Below are 19,814 nucleotides of genomic sequence, written 5' to 3'. Positions count from 1 at the left end.
ACAGCCTAGGGATTCTAAAGTTACCCATAGTTACCCATAGTTTATGGATTCCCCAGAAGGGAACTGTGAAATTAACCATAATAAAGCTACATTTTGGTTTTTGAGGGAGAAATGGAAAATAAGTACTGCAAAAAAGAGAATGTCTGTCTCTTTGCATGCAAATGGAATCAACAAAGGTTTGGTGGTGCTAAAACCACCATCTTCCAAGATTTCAGGAAAAGCCAGACATTTGTCAGAAAACCAAACATTTCAACACAGTTTTGGCATTTCAATGGGACATGGCCCATTTTTCCTATTTTTTGTGCTTTCAGTTAGTGTTTGAAATGGGTGTGAAACCAAAGGTGCATCCCAGATATCTATAAGTTTCTGGAAATTAGACAGAATAATTCTGAATTCAGCAAGGAGTGATATATGTAGATCTCTAAAGGTTTTTCATATATAAATTAACAGTTGAAATAAAAACATATTGAAATTCAGTTTTAAAATAACAGCCATTTGTGACTATGTTTTCACTTGTAACTTCTTCTAACTATGGCAGATTATCAAAAGCAATATTCCTTAATATGCACTGGATTCTTCTTGTTGCAAGGATATATAGGGCTTGTAGGTTCACCAAGAACCCGAGGTACCTAGAGCCAATAACCGAGCTGCACCTTGCAATGGTTTTTCATTCTGTACCAGGTATACATCAATTCATTTGGTAAAATATAAAGAGTGAAAAATAGGTATCTAGGAAACCTAAGCATATCTGAAATGAAAACACGATATGGAGTGTAGAAACAGTGGTTATTTGCACATTTATGGATAACCATACCAGCCTGTGAATTAGAGGGCATTTTTCAAAATTACTTCTTTTTTGGACACTGTCTTACATTTGGAAGGCACAAACGCAGAGAACGTCAATGGGAAATAACAATTGTTCTACGAATCTGTGCCCCTAAGTCTCCCGATAAAAATGGTACCTCAATTGTGCGTGTAGGCCTAGTGCCCACGACAGGAAATGGCCCAAAACATATTATGGAGGCATCAAAATGATCTATCACAAAACTACCTGGTTTTGGAAGGGGTTCATCTGTGTTTTTGGTCCCGGCTCAGCGACCATCTAGGGAAACCTGCCAAACCCAGATTGTTCTGAGTATTAGACACCCGGGGAAGTCCAGGAAGATGTGCCTTGTGTAGATCCCCCGTCCTTTCTTTCCCCAGAATTCTCTACAAACCTCAAATTTAGCTAACCAAATCAAATTTTTCTCATATTTGTGTGTGGGAAAACTGTGGGAACACACAGCCAGCACAAATTTCCTACCACCCAGCATTTCCTCAGGTCTCCTGATAAAAACTGTACCTCACTTGTGTAGGTGGGCCATCTGCCTGAGACACGGAAGGATCCAAAAGGATTGTGGAGGCATCTAAATTATCGATCACAAAATAGCCTGGTTTTGCAAGGAGGGCATCTGCGTTTTTGGTCCCGGGCTTGGCTGCCATCAAGAGAAATCTACCAAACCCAGACATTTCTGAAACTAGACAGCTGGGGGAGTCCCGAGAGGTGTGATTTGCATGCATCCCCCAACAATTTCTTACCTAGAATCCCCTGCAGACCTCAAATTTAGCTAGAACTATCACATTTTCCTCACATTTATGCGGGGGAAAGCTATGGAATCACTGGGCCAGCACAAACTTCCTACCACTCAGGGTTTCCCTAGATCTCCTGGTAAAAATGCTACCTCACTTGTGTGGGCGTGCCAATTGCTCTTATCAGGGAAGGGCCCAAAACATATTGTGGGGGCATCAAAATTTTCGATCACAAAACAACCTGGTTTTGCAAGGGGGGAGAGACTGAGTTTTTGGTCCTGGGCTCAGCGACCATCTAGGGAAACCTTCCAAAATCAAGCATTTCTGTAAACCAAAATCCCGGTGGAGTCCAGTAAGATAAGACGTGCGTGGATTCCCTAAGTTTTCTTACCCAGACTCCCCCGTAAACCTAAAATTTAGCTAACAAAATCACATTGTCCTCATATCATCTCTGTGTGGGATCAGCATGCTGGCACACGTTTCCTACCACCCAGTGTTCACCTTAGTATCCCGGTAAAATGATATCTCATATGTAAGGTTGGGCCAGCGCCTATGACAGGTTGGGGCCAATAACGTGTAGAGGTTGAGGGGGCATCACAGCGTGTTGATAAGTAAGGATGGGCCAGGTGCCTATGACAGGTTGGGGCCAATAACGTGTAGAGATTGAGGGGGCATCACAGCGTGCTGATAAGTGCAATTTGTTTAATACTTTTTTACGCTGTTTTTATTGGGAGACAAAGGTGAATGCTGGTTTGTAGGAAATTTGAGCCCGCGCTGTGATCACACACAGAAATGTGGGAAAAATGTTTTTTTAGCTACATTTCAGGTATGCAGGGGATTCTGGATAAGAAAACGTTCGGAATCCACGCACGCCACACCTCCCTGGACTCCCCCAAGTGTCTAGTTTTCAGAACTGTTAAGTGATTGATTATTTTGATGCCTCTACAATACATTTTGGGCCCTTGCCTATTGCAGGCAAGTGGCCCACCCACACAAGTGAGGTAGCAATTTTATCAAGAGACCTGGGGGAACAATGGGTGGCAGGAAATTTGTGCCGGCCCAGTGACCCCACAGCTTTCCCACACCTCTCTGGACTCCTCTGGGTGTCAGTTTTTAGACCTGCATGAAATTGGTAGGTTTCCCTAGATGGCCACCGAGATCAGGACCAAAAACGCAAGTGACTCCCTTGCAAAACCAGGTAGTTCTGTGATAGATAATTTTGATGTCTCCACAATTCTCTTTGGGCCCTTTTCTGTTGCGGGCACCTAGTCCAACCACACAAGCGAGGTAGTATTTTTATCAGGAGACCTGGGAAAACACAGGGTGGTAGGACATTTGTGATTTCTTTCTGATTCCGGAAGAATATGGCACATTAATGCAAGGAAAATGTGTGACTCCAGTTACATTTTAAGGTTTGCAGGGCATTGTGGGTAAGAACACTTGTTGTGATCCACAAGAGGCACAACAACTTGTACTCCCCTGGGTATATCTAGAGTTGGTAGATTTTCCCTAGGACAATGTGCACCATGGCAGAGAAAGACAGAAAAACAAATATTACTGCAAAGCCATCTATTCCTCAGGTACACAAACATACTGGTTGGATTTGGCACAAGGGTGAGTGAAAGTTTCAACATTTATATTTTATTGACAAGAGATTTCACAAAAATAAAATACACTGTTAATTATTAAAAGGTCAAAAATTGAACCAATGACTCACAGCTTGTGAGCTGTAAAGCAGCAAAAAGGCACCAACCACTTTACAGGCCATTCACACACCTTTCATATGTGACACCCACAACACCATTCAAACCACCAGCCATGGGCCCATCATATTACAACACTCATCAACAGACAGCACCATTCAAGGGCCCATCACTTTCATACCCCCCCATGACTGACACAGCAAACCCAGCAGCTGGTGGAGTGTGTGCACTGACATTTGGCTAGCAGTGTGTGTAGTGACCAGCAGCAAGTCCCTACTCACACACCGCCAGCAAAGCGCCAGTCCATGCACACCGCTAGCCAAGCACCCGTCCACACCCACCCCCAGCCAAACACCAGTCAATACACACCTCCAGGCAAAAGCCAGTCCACGCACACCACCAGCCAAGAGCCAGTCCATACACACCGTCGGCCAAGTAAAACTCGACGCACACTGCCATCACATTTTTTTTAACAAAAAAGAAAACACAAACCAATTGAAAGTAGATACAAAACTATAACTATAAACACAACAGATCTAGCTAAATACATCACACAAATACCAACCGTGAAATCTGAACAAAACGTATAAAACAAAACAGACCAGGCAGTTTACTTTTACGCTCATGGTTGCACCCAAAAACTCTGTTGCGTTTGGTACAATTTAAAACGTGGGCGCACACATCCCAAAATTAGAAGGATAATCGGGGCAGTACAAACGACTCTCCTCCCGGATACCTTTTCGGGCACAGACTCTACATTTCTTACTGGGATAGTCTTTTTTGGCCGTGAAAGGAATGTGATCAGATAAAAGGGGTTCTCTTTCAATTTAACAAAAAATCAAGATGGGGGGAGAATGGACCACTTGTAACTACGTTTCCAGGTTTTTTTTTGTTCTCTTAATAAAAAACCCTCATACACGCACGTAGTTGGTAGGCGGTATATCTTGGTTCTCCGCCAATTATGATGCGTTGGTGCATCATCATCGGGTCTTTCTTTGTTGTATGCTCACCCCCACCTGGAGGTAACCACTGGATACGTAGTAGTGTCGAGATATAGTGTCTTTAAGTGCTCAAAAAAAGAAGTATGTGAATTAAAAATCTCTGCGTCATCTCAAGTTAATCGATTTATTACAAAAAAGATGATTCAGGATCAATAAAATGCTGGTGTGTAGATATGGATCAGGTTACTAGACCCTCTATACTGTTGGATAAAATCAGGCCGACATGTTTCAGCCCCACTGTGCCCAGCCGGGTCTATGGGGCTTTCTTCTGGACCAAATCAAAGGATGAGTACTTATACAACTTGTGCAGCTACTGTCAGTGGTTCTTTTGTTCCACTTTTTTAACAAAAAGGCCAACCGTGCCTCACAGTAATATCTTGTATGTATCCTTGGGCGATTCGAGACAATTTCTCTTAGTCGGCTCGTAGGGATTCCCTTTACTTGTGCTGACTCTGCCCCCAGAAATCCGGGGGCATAGTCAGCAGATATTACTGTGAGGCACGATTGGCTGGTCCAAATGTTGCCAGCTCCAGAAGTGAATCCTCTGCTGACTTCAGTGTCCAACACCAAGATGAATCAGTTTCGACCCAACCGAGGTCAGGTTCTGACTCCATTCTGGTGCACCCAATTACCATGCATGATTTCAAGGCTCTGTAGAGGAGTCATTATTGGTCGCTACACACTTGCACAGTGCTGTATGGGCTTGGTATGAACTTTTTTGTCAGGGTTGGGTGTCTGCAATGTGTCAAAGTTCGCGAATGTGGCAGGACAATTTGGTAACAAAGTTCTACTCAATTATGAAAAGTGGCTATGCTGCATAGAAGCAATCTCCTGGATGTGTACTCTCAATCATGCTACGTCCTGTGTGATCACCTCATATACCCAAAGAATTTACTTGTCATCTAGCACCATCAAACCTCAAATTTAGATAAAAAAATCTAATTTTTCTCACATTACTGTGTGGCATCACCGCACCGGCACAAATTTCCTACCACCCAATGTCCCCCTCGGTCTCCTGAGTAAAATGATACCTCACTTGTGTGGGTAGGCCAAGGGCCTACGACTGGGAAGGACCAAAAACATAAAGATTGAGGGGATAGCATAGTGAGCTCTAAGAGCTATATTTGTGTTTATACACGTATTTAAGCTGACTCTACAATGGACACCAACACAAGTGAGGTATAATTTTTATCGGGAGACTAAGGGGAACGCTGGGTGGTATGAAAACTGTGCCGGGGCAGTGGACCCAGAATTGTAAGGCTAATGTGATTTTTCATTGTTTGTGTTAAATTTGAGGTCCATGCAAGCCACACCTCCCTGGACTCCCTCAAGTGTCTAGTTTTTAGAACTGTCTGGATTTGCAAGGTTTCCCTAAAAGGCCGCCAAGCCCAGTACCAAAAACGCAGGTGTCCCCCTTGTACAACCAGGTCGATTTGTGATAGATGATTCTGATAAATCTCCACAATATATTTTGGGCCCTTTCCTGTCACAGGTACTTGGCCCAACCACTCTCCACAATATATTTTGGGCCCTTTCCTGTCACAGGTACTTGGCCCAATCAACAAAGTGAGGTAGCATTTTTATCAGGAGACCTGGGGGAATGCTAGGTGTTAGGAAATTTGTGTGGGCCTGATGATCCCCCACTTTTCCCAAATAGTATGTGAGGAACATATGATTTTTGTAGCTAAATTTGAGGTTTGCAGGGGATTTTGGGTAGGAAATCTTTGGGGGATCCATGCAAACGACACCTCTCTGGACTTCCCGGGTGTCTAGGTTTCAGAACTGTCTGGATTTGGTAGGTTGCCCTAGATGGCCACCGACCCCAGAACCAAAAACGCAAGTGACCCTCTTGCAAAACCAGGAGGTTTTGTGCTATTTTTGATGTCTTCACAATCCATTTTGGGCCCTTCTCTGTTGCGGGTACTTGGCCCACACACACAAGTGAGGTAGCATTTTCTTACCAGGAGACTTGGAGGAAAGCTGATTGATAGGAAATTTGTGTTGGCCTGGTAATCCCACAACTTTCCCACACAAAAATGTGAGGAAAATGTGTTTTTTTTAGCAAAATTTGAGGTTTGCAGGGGATTCTGGGTAGGAAAAAGTTGGAAGATCCATGCAAACCACACCTCCCTGGACACCCCTGGGTGTCTAGTTTTCAGAAATGTCTAGATATGGTAGGGTTCGCTAGATGACTGCTGAGGCCCGGGACTAAAACCCAGGTGCCTGCCTTGCAAAACCAGGTCGGTTTGTGAAAGATAATTCTGATGTCTCTACAAAACATTTTGGGCCCTTCCATGTCACGGGTACTTGACCCACCCACGCAAGTGAGTTAGCATTTTTTTCGAAGACCTGGTGGAACACCGGATTGGTGAAAGTTTGTGGCTCCCCACAGATTCCAGAACGTTCCATCAGAGAAATGTGAGGAATATATTTTATTTTCCCCACAAAGTTTGAGGGTTGTAAGGGATTCTGGATAACAGAACCAGGTGAAAGCTACACAAGTCATCCCATCCTGGTTTTCCGCTGGTGTCTAGTTTTAAAAAATGTACAGGTTTGCTAGGTTTCTCTATGTGCCAGTTGAGCTAGGGCCAAAAAAATCAACAGCGAGGAACATTGCAAAAAAAGAGTCCGTTTTCAGTGGAAAATGCGGTGTCCACGTTGCGTTTTGTGCCATTTCCTGTCGCAGGCATTAGACCTGCCCTCACAAATGAGGTGCGATTTGCATCGGGAGACTTGGGGGGGAATGCTGGGAGGGTGGAAGTGTGTGACTCTGAACAGATTCTAGAACTTTCCATCGCAGAAATGTGAGGAAAATGGTTTTTTGTTTGTTTTATTTTTTTTAACAAAGTTTGAGGTTTGCAAGGGATTCTGGGTAACAGAACCTGGTGAGAACCACACAAGTCACCCCATCTGAGATTCCCCTGGGTGTCTAGTTTTTCATATGTGTACAGGTTTGCTAGGTTTCCCTGGATGCCAGCTGAACCAGGGTCTAAAATCCATAGCTAGACACATTGCAAAAAAAGGGTCAGCTTTCACAGGAAAAATGTGATATGTCCATGTTTCATTTTGGGCCGTTTTCTGTCATGGGCACTAGGCCTACCCACACAAGTGTAGTACCATTGTAAATGGGAGACTTGGGGAAATGCTGGGTGGGTGGATGTTTGTGGCTCCCCTCACATTCCAGACCTTTCCCATCACAGAAATCTGAGGAAAACTGTTTTATTTTTTACAAAGTTTGGGGTTTGCAAAGGATTCTGGATAACAGAACCCAGTGAGAGCCACACAAGTCACCCCATCCTGGTTTCAAAGAATGTACAGGTTTGCTAGGTTCCCCTAGGTGCCGGCTGAGTTAGAGTCCAAATTCCAGAAGCTAGGTACATTGCAAAAAACGGGTCAGTTTTCACGGACACAAATTTCCTACCACCCAGCGTTCCCCCAGGTCTCCCAATAAAAATGCTAGCGCACTTGTGTGGTTGGGCCAAGTACCTGCAACAGGGAAGGACACAAAATGTATTGTGGAGACATCAGTATAATTTATCACAAAACGACCTGGTTTTGCAAAGGGGGGCTCCTGTGTTTTTGGTCCTGGGATCAGTGGCCATCTAGGGACACCTACCAAATCCAGAATTGTTTTGCAGAAGCATTTTACTGAATATTTACTAAAGTCTGTGTACTCATTTTACTCTTGAAAGAATCAAACATAAAACAATGCATTTTAGTATTAGTAGGAGAGAACGCAATATCAGTAGTGAAATGCACAGAGAGTGATCCAGAAACATTGGCTCAAATCCAAGCTTGACCAAATAGTGTGATTCGAAGCAAATTATTTAAGGTCTCTGCACTTCATATTCCATGATTGTCAAATTTCAGACCTCCTTGAAGTAATTAATTTCAAGATGTGTGTTAATCAAAACTTCTCTTTTATATAGCTAAATACACAATAATGTTGATCTATTATTAGTAATATTTTCATACATACTGTGCACATGACAAACTGGTATGAGATTCTTGGTTCACTAAAAACATCATTGTTAGGACCAGGAGTTCATGAATATTTGTAAATTTTTGTTAAACTGTCACATTTGTTTGTCCATTTAAATAATTTATTTCTTCTTCACACAAAACTTGCAGTGAAGACAATGGTTTAGAGAGTGTGCATCAATCACAATACTCCAGTAGGCCCTTTTTGACCTCTATTAACTCCTCTGTTCACCAACCAGCAGCACCACTAGCCATCCAAGAGCACAAAGGCGTTACAGCTAAAACATGATCTAGCTCCCAACATTAGCCCACGTCTCTTTTTCATGGAACAACCACACACCAACTCTTTTCTGCACTGAGCCAGCATCATGTGGATGCACCCTACCAGTTGGAAAAACTCTTCTACCTCCATGTGAACCAAATCCATTGCCTATCGGAAGCAGAAAGCAAAACTGTTCAATCCGGATCTACCTGGAAGATGATCCAACAGGTTTGCAAAGCCGCTATCAAAATTACTTCAACTTGTCTACTAACCATATGCACATTGGTCAGTTACTAAAGTCTTATTCTAACAATAGCAGATAGCAAGTGATTTTAAGAAGAGAAGTGGGAAGCTGTGATGACAGATGAGCTCAAAGCAGTTGATAGGCAGGTAAAGTCTGCAGGATTGCAAATACTGAAGTTAGCGGCTGAATTGTGTAGATGGTAAAAAGCCACAGTGTGACCACTGCAGAGACTGGAGAGAGTATAGTCCCCTCAGAGACTGACCCCTTAAGTGCTCCCCTGCTTTCAGTGCCTTATCTAGCAGTTATCCCTGTAACCAGGGACAGCATCACAGTAGCTCTTAGAAGGTTGGAACTTGTGATGGAGCTGTAGATGCTCAAGTACATTAGAGAATCTGTGAGAGAAAAACTCAGGTTAAAAGAAGAAAGACAAGCCAGCAAAAAGAAAACTCAGAGAAGAAGCAATGGGGCCAAAGAAAAAGGACACGGAGGAAGGATTAAAGCAGAAGTATGTAATGAAGCAAATAAAAATATATGATGGAAGAAGATTTTGGTGGGGAATCCTGCCAGACTGTAAGGCACAATATAAATGTCAAAAGGAGCCACATGTAAAGAAATCTGTCAAAAATACACGCAAGTCTAAAGTTATTCATTGTTTACCAGTTCAGTCTGTTGTGTGTGATTGGCTGGATGTTAATCTGTACTGATCTCTATCATAAACGGATGCACAAAGTGCTGACCTGTCTGTGTCCTCCCAATTTAAATCGGGTAACCCCTTGAATTGTTTACACTTTTCATAGGTATTCCAGGAAATAGGAAAGAATATTAAGCATGTTTTGTCTACAGCAGGACCCTACACAGACACACCAGAACAAAATAAACAAGACAATAAAAGGTAAAAAGCTGGTCTGCGGACTAAACTTGGTGGAAAACATTGTGGGGTCACAGGGAGTATAAATAACTCTCCAGAATGCATTTTAAAAGAACACACAGTTGGAAGTAAACATTAAAAGTGTAAACCACCACTTTCTAATGTTTTGAGGATCTACCTTAAGGAAAGTTTGAAAATATCTCTTTCAGTTTTTAAGGGTCACTTAATGGTAGTGGTTTGGATGTGCAGACTTTCAGAGTCACCAAGCGAAAGAGTCAAGATGAGACAGGCTCTCTCTGCAGGTTTGAGGGACCCTGAGTGTTGGTGGCAAGGATAGAGAGTCTCTGTAGAGATTGTAGCGTTTCAGGATGAGTGGAAAATGTAGACGACCTCTGCTGCAGTTGTGTGGCTGCACAATAGAAAAGCAGGAGGGTAGCCAAACTCCCTACTTAAGATGTGAAAGTGACTTGGTGCCTCAAATTCAGCTTTTATACAAGATAACACAAAGTGAGTTTTACAAATTTTACCTTAACGATCATGAAATGTAATTGTCACCCTGGAGTTGTTTAACAGCCATCATCAGAGGTTTTGAGAGTCTCCAGGTGAAAGTGGAGAAGGTAAGTTTAAGTGGAAAAAGTAAAAAAATATTTTACAGGTATCTAGAATGCCTTTTTGGAAGAGGGGAAGTTAGATAAAGTTTCTAAAGTTTTGAATGTCTTTGTATGGTAGTGGAAAGAAAGACAGCCTACAGGCTCTGCAAGATTTGTGGGGCACTGGAATGACATGTCTGAATTTTGTTGTGTTCTAGAGCATAGAAGCATAGACGGTAAAGTGTAGTCAGCTCACCCAGTGTTTTGGGTTGTCACTCACCCTCCCTGTGACATGAAGATTTTTCCCTGTTTCGAAGAGAAAATAGACAAGCAATCCCTGAGTTTTTTTTTTTTACTGCCCGTGGGTTTACGTGTATATGATAGACAGTCTCTCAAAAGGTTTAAATGCAATTTGGTAGAAAATAATAATCTGTCTAGCCTTTCTATTATAATTATAAAGGTGTCCTAGTAGAAATGTAGAGACAGTAAACACCTATCTAAATTGTTGTGTTGTGTATCTCTGGATAGAATGGCAGAGGATAGTTGGCCTTTCAAAGGATTTGAGGCTCTCTATTAAGACTTTGATAGGACTGACACCCTATTTAAGGTGTTGATTGTTTCGGAAATTACATTTTGTCGAGTGTAACTGACAATAGACACTGAGAACACTAATAGCTCTGCATGGTTAATTTTGGCACTGCTGATTAAGCACTATGTTGCATCGGTAAGTGTCAGTTATAACTGCTTGCATGTGGGGAAACCCATGATACTTTTCTTTTCATATCCCCTCTTTTTTGCTTCCATATCTACAGGGGAGACCCGAGTCACCTAGTACACTTCTTCGCTTCCTTTGACTAAACCTGTGTTTTATCGATTTTCCTAATTCTTCCTGTACTCTGTCTTCCCATGGCTTCTACGGCCTGTCCTCCTACCCCTTCAAGCCCCTGCTGTCTCATTTTGCCCTTCAGCCTGACCACCCTGTCGATATTATGACCTCATTCTGGCCCTCTATTCCTCTACTGCCAGGTCTTATGGGTAAGTATGGTTATAAGGATAATTCAGTGGACCTGGGGAAGAAATAATAGGCCCGTCTGCTTTTATGGGTCGTAGGTGGAAGCGGATATGGTAAGAAAAGCCTTATTAGGATTGTTGGAATCACTGGATGTCAGTGGAGTAGGAAGAAGGGCTCTCTCTTTGACTGGTTTAGAGAATCCATGTTTGTGTCTTATTTTTGAAGTGAAGAAAGTATAAAATGACTTTCTGTGATGAGGGCCTACAGACTGGAGCGCTGAGTATACTCCCTGTGTGAGAGTTGAAACACCACTGAGTGGAACTGGATAAGACCCTCGCTTTTCTCCCCATTTGGTGGGGGTCTTTGAGTGTAAGTGTGAATGGTGAGCATACTTGACTCAAAGTGGAGAGAACAAGCATTCTTTCTTTCATGGTCTGAAGTTCTTTCTGTTCAAGTAAAACTTTTTTTTTTTGGTGTTCAAACTGCTTTATTGCATAGTTAAGAAGTTACACTGCTGTGTTCGCCCACAGCCCGGAGGCTGGCAGCTACATTGCAAAAAAAACGACATGAAACGGGAGCAAACAGAGAAATACACAGCCTTGATACCGGCATCCCGGAGGCCCGGTGGCGACAAATCGTAGCAGTAAGGAAAGAAATAAAAAAGAGAAAAAAAAAAGAAAAAAGACGCCTTTTTGGCGCATGTTAGGATTAACTGCAGCAGAACAGGTTTTATATTTTTCTTTTCTATTTCTGATCAACCCCCAACAGTTAACAATAAAAAAAAAAGAAAGAAAAAAAAAGAAAAAGGAAGAGGTCACATACACGTGCCTAGGTGAAAAAGAAGTTCCAGATCTTTACAGTTGCTCATGGAATAATGATCATAGGTAGCTGTATTGCACTGTGGTAGTGGTCTCGGCGTCAGTTGGTCATGTATAGAAATAGGGTAATGGCCGCGTGTTGTATCTCGAGGAAGTAGTAGAATACGGAGATGTGGGACTGTAATGTGTATTGGATGGAGGAGTAGCATCCACCCACGGTAAGTGTCATGTCAGCATCAGCAGTGTGGCCAGGAGGAGGCATGCGTACGATGGGGGATTCAGCATATGCATGCATAGGCACAAGCGCTTCATAGTCGCTGGGGCCGGCAGCCCGATCAGTCACCCCCCTGTTGTTGGTCCAGGGCCACATCGTCGGCCTCCTGAGCAAGCAGGTAGGAGACCAGTGGCTCCCAGATGTCTTTAGGCCTGCTTGGGAGCGGCAACAACTCTGAATAAGTGATGTGCTGGACCTGACAATAAGTCATATCCGAAAGCCAGTCCTTAAACTTCGGTGCCCTGCCTCGGCCCCAGCGACGTGCCACACGTCGCTTAGCCAAGAGTAGAGCAGTATCAATTAATTTCCTGCTGGATTTCGGAATGTGCGGTGTATGTCCCAGCAGTGTGAGTAGCTGCTCCGCCTCAATAGTGACCTTGGTCATCGTCGTGAGAGCATCGGTCACCTGCGGCCAATACGCCCGAACAGCCGGGCATTCCCAGGCAAGGTGCAAGAAGCCCGCATGGTCTGCGCGACAGCGCTAGCATTTGTCGGTATCAGCCTGCCGGAACCTGAATTTTTTTGCCGGAGTGTAATATAGCCGCTGAAGGAACTTATAGTGAATCATCTTGAGTCTGCTACTGGCTGATATCCTAGCTGTGAGGGTGCAGCAATATTGCCACTGTTCATCAGTGAGCGTAGTAGAGAGATCCGCACTCCAGGATGCCTTAGCACCCGTCTTAGGAGGGTCAATGTCTGACCGAATGCGGCGATAAAGGCCAGAGACCAAATGCGCCCCGGTCTGCGAGCTGAGCAGAAAGTGCAACGGACATAGAAGCTCTGGTTCGTTTGGGTAATCAGGTAGGATATCTTTCATCCCTTGCCGGAGGCGAAGGCAATAAAATACATCGAGTGGGGAGCGGTCGTGAGTAGCAAAGAGTTCACGAACAGATCCCCCCAGGAGACGACATGTAGCCGTTCACAAAGCATCCAGAAGCCTCGTTCTTGCAGCAGTGCGAGTGAGGGGTGGTATGTCAGGGGGAGAAGGGGGGAGTAAGGGAAGGAGCAGGAAAGCCTCCTAGCTAGGCGGCGCCATGCATCCAAGGTGCAAGAGACTGACGTGTTCGGAGTCTGGATCTCCGACTCCGGATAATGGATTAGCCCATTTAGCGGTATGGGGTGCACTATCCAGTCCTCTACCGCGAGCTGTGGCATAAATGGCGTGGGGACCATCCAGTGAAATGCGTAGTGGGCCTGCGCGCAAAGGTAGTAGGCTTCAAAGTCGGGGACGTCAAAGCCTCCAGCTTTGTAGGGTAATATGAGTGTAGACCATTTCAGCCGTGGGGCCTTGCCCCCCAGAACAGGCGACAGAGCTCCGACTTTAGGGTTTTGAAGAAAAAGGCACCCGGATAATACGGGATGTTGAGAAAGAGGTAGAGGAAGCGGGGCAACACTACCATCTTGATAAGGGAAGCCCTACCGGCCATGGAGAGCGGTAATGCAACCCAGCGGTCCACCGTGGCTGTAAGGGTGGTGATCGCTACCCCATAGTTGGAGCGAATTGTCTCCTCCCGATCCCGCGAGATTTGTATGCCCAGATAACGAAGATCTGATCTACACCACTCTAGTGGGTAGTCGAGGGGAAAGTCGGCTACCGAGTCGGTAAGGGGGAAGAACTGCGACTTGGACCAATTTATGTGTATCCCGGACATGACCCCAAAGGCCACAAATTCTCTCAATAAAGGGTTGAGGTGAAGGTGAGGGTGCTTGACATAAAGCGTAATGTCGTCCGCGTAAAGGGACACATCTATTTGGCGTTGTAGGCACTGTACAGGCACCCTCCCGGTGTAACTGACGAAGCCTACAAGCCAGAGGCTCTACCGCAATCGCGAAAAGGAGGGGGACAGAGGGCACCCCTGACGCGTACCTCTCGTGATGGCAACTGAGGGGGAGAGGCGTCATTAATAAGGACCCTCGACGTCGGCTGTGTATAGAGGAGCCGTATCCAGGATAGAAAAAGTTTGGGGAAACCCATGCTCGACAGCACCGAAAATAAGTAGGGCCATTCGACAGAGTCGAATGCTTTAGAGGCGTCTAAAAATACCGCAGCCACCGGGAGGTCTGGATGGACCGTGCGGAGAAGTGAAAATAAGGTGCCTAGGTTATGAGAAGTGGAGCGACCGGGGACGAACCCCGACTGATCGGGTAGCACAATCCTGGTCATAAGTAGGGACAGCCTAGTAGCCAGAACCTTGGCTAATATTTTCACGTCGCAGTTCAAGAGGGAAAGAGGACGATAGGAACCACAGGAGCCAGGGTCTTTACCTGGTTTAAGGAGGGAGGTGATAACTACCTCGCGCATAGAGCCAGGAAGAATGCCATTAGCAAGCGATTCCTCATAGACTTCGCGAAGGACTGGGGCCATAATGTCTATATATGTTTTATAGAATTCGGCCAGCAGACCGTCTAGCCCAGGCGCTTTGCCATTCTTAAGGGACATAATGGCTTCCCGAATTTCGTCTAGTTCAAACGGAGCCGCCAGGAAGGCCCTGTTCCCATCGCTGAGCCAGCAGAGTGCCACATCGCCCAGGTAGTCAGCATAGGGTACATCTGCCGAAGCGCTGGTGGTGTACAGAGCATGGTAGTATGAGGTGAAGGTGGCAAGCAGTGCCTCTGAATCCCTGATAGTGTGTCCCTGGTCATCAGTGAGTTCAAGGACGGTATTGCGCTCACGCGGTGAACGCGTCAACACTGCGAGGGCCCTTCCCGGGCGATCCCCCTCACAATATCGCCGAGCCTGCCAGTGCTTCCCCTTGAACTTCGCCTCCCTGTCAGCTTCCTCTGTGTATTTGGTCAGTGTGACCCTAAACTCAGCATGTAATGCTGGGTCATCCTCTGTGACCATTCGAGTCTCCAATGCCCGTAGCTCCCCATGCAGTCTATGGATAGTAGCCCGTATGTCCCGGAGGACCCCAAAACTTTTAGCTATACAATACCCTCTGACAGTGACCTTGAATGCTTCCCAGATATGTTCCACCGAGTCGACTGACCCCTTGTTTCTTGGAAAGAAGTCAGCAATTTCCTCCCCCAGCTCGAACCGAAACAAGGCATCCAATAAAGCTGCCGGCTGTAGCCGCCACTGGGGCCTAGGGCAATCCCACCCAGGTATCCGAATATGCAACAGGACAGGACCGTGAACAGAATATGTTCTCGGCAGGTGTGTGACTTTCAATACCTCCGGTGCGAGTCCAGGAGTGACAAGGAAGTAGTCAAGTCGTGCCCATGTGCCCGTCTGTGATGTAAAGTGAGTGCCTTCCTGTCTTGCCGGGTGTAGGCGCCGCCATATGTCAACCAGGGCTCCCTCAGTGACAATGCCCTCTACGGCCTCCCTAGCCCTGGGCTTGTAATGGTGAGCCCCGTCCGCTCTATCCATGCAGGGCACCAACGCTAAATTGAAGTCCCCACCCCAGATGATATGTCGGGAGCCCACATCCAGGATATTGCCCCAAAGTGTAGTGAAGAAAGTAGGTGTATCTATATTAGGTGCATAGCAGTTCACAAAGGTGATAGTGTCATGACCCATTCTCCCCCACAGTAAGGCGTAACGACCTCCTCCATCCGTCAGTTTCCCGCATTTCTGAAACGGCACAGTACCGCGAAGAAGGATGGCAACCCCCCTGGCATATGTAGAATAAGATGAGAAAATACGGGTGCCGGCCCACTTACACGCAAATGTGGTCTGCACCTGTGGTGACAGGTGTGTTTCCTGGAGCATGGCAACATGTACATTGTGTCTGGTAAGGTATGCAAGAACATCACGACATTTCCTGGCATTATTAAGCCCACGGACATTCCAAGACATGCAGTGTAGCTGTACATCAGACCCTGAGACCGCTATTGAGAAAAGAGCAATGAAACATCTCCCTCTGAGTAAAATGAGTCAGTGATACTCATATCGTTCGAATCCATTGGAGCAACCCGGCATGACAGAAACCAAAGCAGCATTCGGTGTGTAGACCTCGCCCCCCCCAACAACCCCCCCCCACCCACTACAGCATCCCAATCATGCCTGCAGCCATCCAGTCCCACCCCCAGTCCCGCCCCCCAGCCCCCACCCTCAACATCCGATTCCAACAAGATAACAGTTAGTGTGGGGTACACCCGATAGGGTAACAACATCAAGGGCGCACAGCCACTTTACCCGCCGATGGCCTCCGAAACTGTACCGCCCTAGGTGGAGGCCAGGGCTGGGCAAGCGGACCTTGGTATACATTACCACAGGAACGACCAGTCACTGCCATGCTGCGTTGAAGAGGTAGCTTCTGCAGAGCCCACAGGTCAAACAGGGAGTGCACCAGCGCTAGGTAGCCATAGGTGCAGTGTAGGTAAGTGCACCTAGTCAGTGTTCGTTCTCCGCAGCAGTCAGATTCTCATCCCCCAAGTCGGCCGCAGCAGCTCGGGCACCTCCTCTGGCCCTGCGAAGTGATTTCAAATAGTCTTCAGCTTTTTGGGGGTTCGTGAAGAAGCGTTGTTTCCCCTGATGCATAATCCGTAATTTCGCTGGGTAGAGTAGGGCATAGTCTAGTTGAGCTTCTCGTAATTTCTTCTTCACTGGGATAAATTTGCGCCGTTCCTCCTGCACCATCGGGGTAAAATCCGGATAGATGGAAAAAGTGATGCCATCATATTGAAGGGATTGTTGAGTGCGAGCAGCTCTCAGCGCAACATCACGATCGCGGTAGTTCAACAGTTTGGCGATGATTGGTGAGGCGGCAGGCCGGGTTTAGGGACAGGCGCTAGCAATCGGTGTGCTCGCTCAATGATGAACTGCGGAGAAAAGGCGTCCTCGCCTATGGACCCCTTGAGGAGCTTCTCGACATATAGTTCCATCCTGCCCGTGTTGGTGGATTCCGGAATGCCCGTGACGCGGATGTTGTTGCGTCGACTACGGGCTTCCAAATCCTCGTTCTTAGCCGCTATAATTCTGAGTAGATTGTCCATACGGGCTAGTTGAGTAGTATGGGTTGAAGCGACATCATCTGCATCGGAGATACGCTGCTCCGTGGCCGTGAGCCGTTCCTCATGCCGGTCCACCCTGTGGGCCAGAGCGTCTAGTCTGGCGGTTACGCCATCCACCTTTTCCACCACGGTGGCAAACCCCTGTCGCATTTCCTGAAATAGGTGGTGAAGGTCAAGTTCCTTAGTAGGAGAGGAGACAGTGGACGTGGAAGCGGCACCGGATCCAGGGTCAACAGGGACCGCTTTCGTAGACTTCTTGGCGCCGTCAAAGGTGATTTTGGTTTGGCGGTTCTCGGGACGCACCATCTTGGCAGCCCAGTCCGGCGCCGCCGTCCGTCCAGGCCTCACTAGCGGGGTAGCTTCCGGGTCCGGACGACAAGTAGATCAAAGCATGTAATTAGAGGTACTCAACTCTAGCACTTTTGTATAGGGGTGCCCAGCTTCAGTCCAGGAAGGCAGCGTGGCAAGTCCGGCGCCGCCGTCCGTCCAGACCTCACTAGCGGGGTAGCTTCCGGGTCTGGACGACAAGTAGATCAAAGCATGTAATTAGAGGTACTCAACTCTAGCACTTTTGTATAGGGGTGTCCAGCCTCAGTCCAGGAAGGCAGCGTGGCACACGTGCTCCACAAAGGGTCCAAGCAGGAGGGATTAGGCCGACAGTCTCAGCAAGCCACCACACAGCTCCAGCGGTGCAAAGGCGCCAGTAAGCACAGACAAAGCAGCTATGGCGTGAGGAGTGCCTCCAGCGTGAGGGTCTAATGATGGCACCACGTGCAAGGCAAAGTGCGCAGCCCACGGGACTGCCGCAGGAGTGCGGGCCGCCGTAGAGTGGTTCCCAGGTAGGTCGGGCCAAAGTCCAAGGTACGGCAATGGCAGGAGCTGGGCAGCGGAGCGGCCGTGGGAGTCCAGGGTTCACCTCGGGTGACAGGAGGCAATCAGGCAGGCAGGCAGGTACAAGGGATGGCGCGGGTCGGCGCAATAATGGCGCGGGACCCCACGCACCACCCCAGCCGCAGTTGCCAGCCAGCGGAAGGTAATCCTAAAGGGCCGCCACCGAGGGGAAGCGACATCCGCCGTGCTCAAGGTCGCAGCGGTGGCGACCTCCAGCAGCCGCCAGCAGTGTGACGCCTCCCCGCTCAGTCACACCGCTCACCAGCTTGTATAGCGGTAGGGCTGTCCAATGCGGGTACTCCTGGCTCCCGCCCGCGGTAGGGGGCAAAACGGTCGAGAACAGGGCTCCGAGTCCGCCCAGCCACCAGAAGTCCGGACGGGCTCCGCACTGAAAACGCGAGCTCCGGAGCAGGCCGGGCCTACCGCCGCATGGCAAGCACCGACCTTGCGTGGCACCTCACAGCCGGTCTCGCCGATCGGCAATCACCAGGGTTGTAGCCGGCCCGACTTCATCAGGCTAGAACTCCGTCTCTGATGGCGGTATCGAGCCAGGCTCTCGGTCGAGTGCGGGGGATAGCAGCACGCCTCAGATGGCAGGTTCAAAGGCGATGTCGGTCACCCGTGGCAGAGGATAGGTGAAGGATTAATGGCCAAGGTGCGGGAGCTGCAACGTTAGGCAGCCATTCCGCGTATGCGCCCTCTCAAGTAAAACTTAAAAGGGTGTGCTGTCTTATTCTGAGGTTGAGCATCATTGTGGATAGGTGGAAATGGTATATGGGTACATCCAGGTTTTAAAGTCCAACTTATGAGAGTTGATCACAGAGATAGTCTCTTTGAGGGCTTTACGCTTAGCCTGGGGACTTTACGAAAATACAAAACCCTTCACTTAAGTTTTGAGCATATAACTGGCAAAATGCAGAAAGTACAAAACCTCTTTGTGACATGCTGGCATCACACATGAGCATGAAGACGGCAAAAAACTTGTGCCCCTCAGTTCCAAGGTCAGTGGTTAGAAATGGACTGTGGATTATTCTGACCGCAATTCAGAAGGGTTGACAGGTTCTTCCTGAAGGTCTGAGAGTCTCTGGTTTAAAGTAGAGAGTGTACACAGGTTGTCCGTGATGGTTTAGAGTTTCTGAGTCGAAGTGAAAAGGGCAGACAACATCTCTTTGTGATCCTTGGGACCTCTGGGTAGGACTACAGGAAATAGTCTTTTTATGAGTTGCTCAGGGTGCCTGTTTGGAATAGGGAAGCCTAAACAGCCTTTTTGAGGTTTTTAGTGCCTCCACGTGAATGTTGACCTGACTAATCTGGCTTATGTAGTTTAAGAATCATTGGTGGGAAGAGCATGTGTAGGATGCCTTTCAGCAGGAACTGGAGGTTATTTGGTGATGGTGAAGGCAGACAGGTTTACTGGGTTTTGGGGATCAAAAGGTGGACATGTAGAAAGTAAGTAGCCTGTCTCACATGTTAAAATTGTCACTCTGCAGTATCAAAGAAGGTAGAGAGCCTCTATTTGTGAAGTTTACGGTGCCTTCTTTGATTGAAACAGGCCTAAACGTTTTTCCCTAAGGTACTTAGGGAATCTTGGTATAACAGGATATGATAGACTCTGCTCCTGAGGGTTCAAGTGACCATTGCT

Source organism: Lissotriton vulgaris, chromosome 9 (genome assembly GCF_964263255.1).
Source record: "Lissotriton vulgaris chromosome 9, aLisVul1.2, whole genome shotgun sequence".
Classification (NCBI taxonomy): domain Eukaryota; kingdom Metazoa; phylum Chordata; class Amphibia; order Caudata; family Salamandridae; genus Lissotriton; species Lissotriton vulgaris.
Note: the sequence above shows the minus strand (reverse complement) of the source record.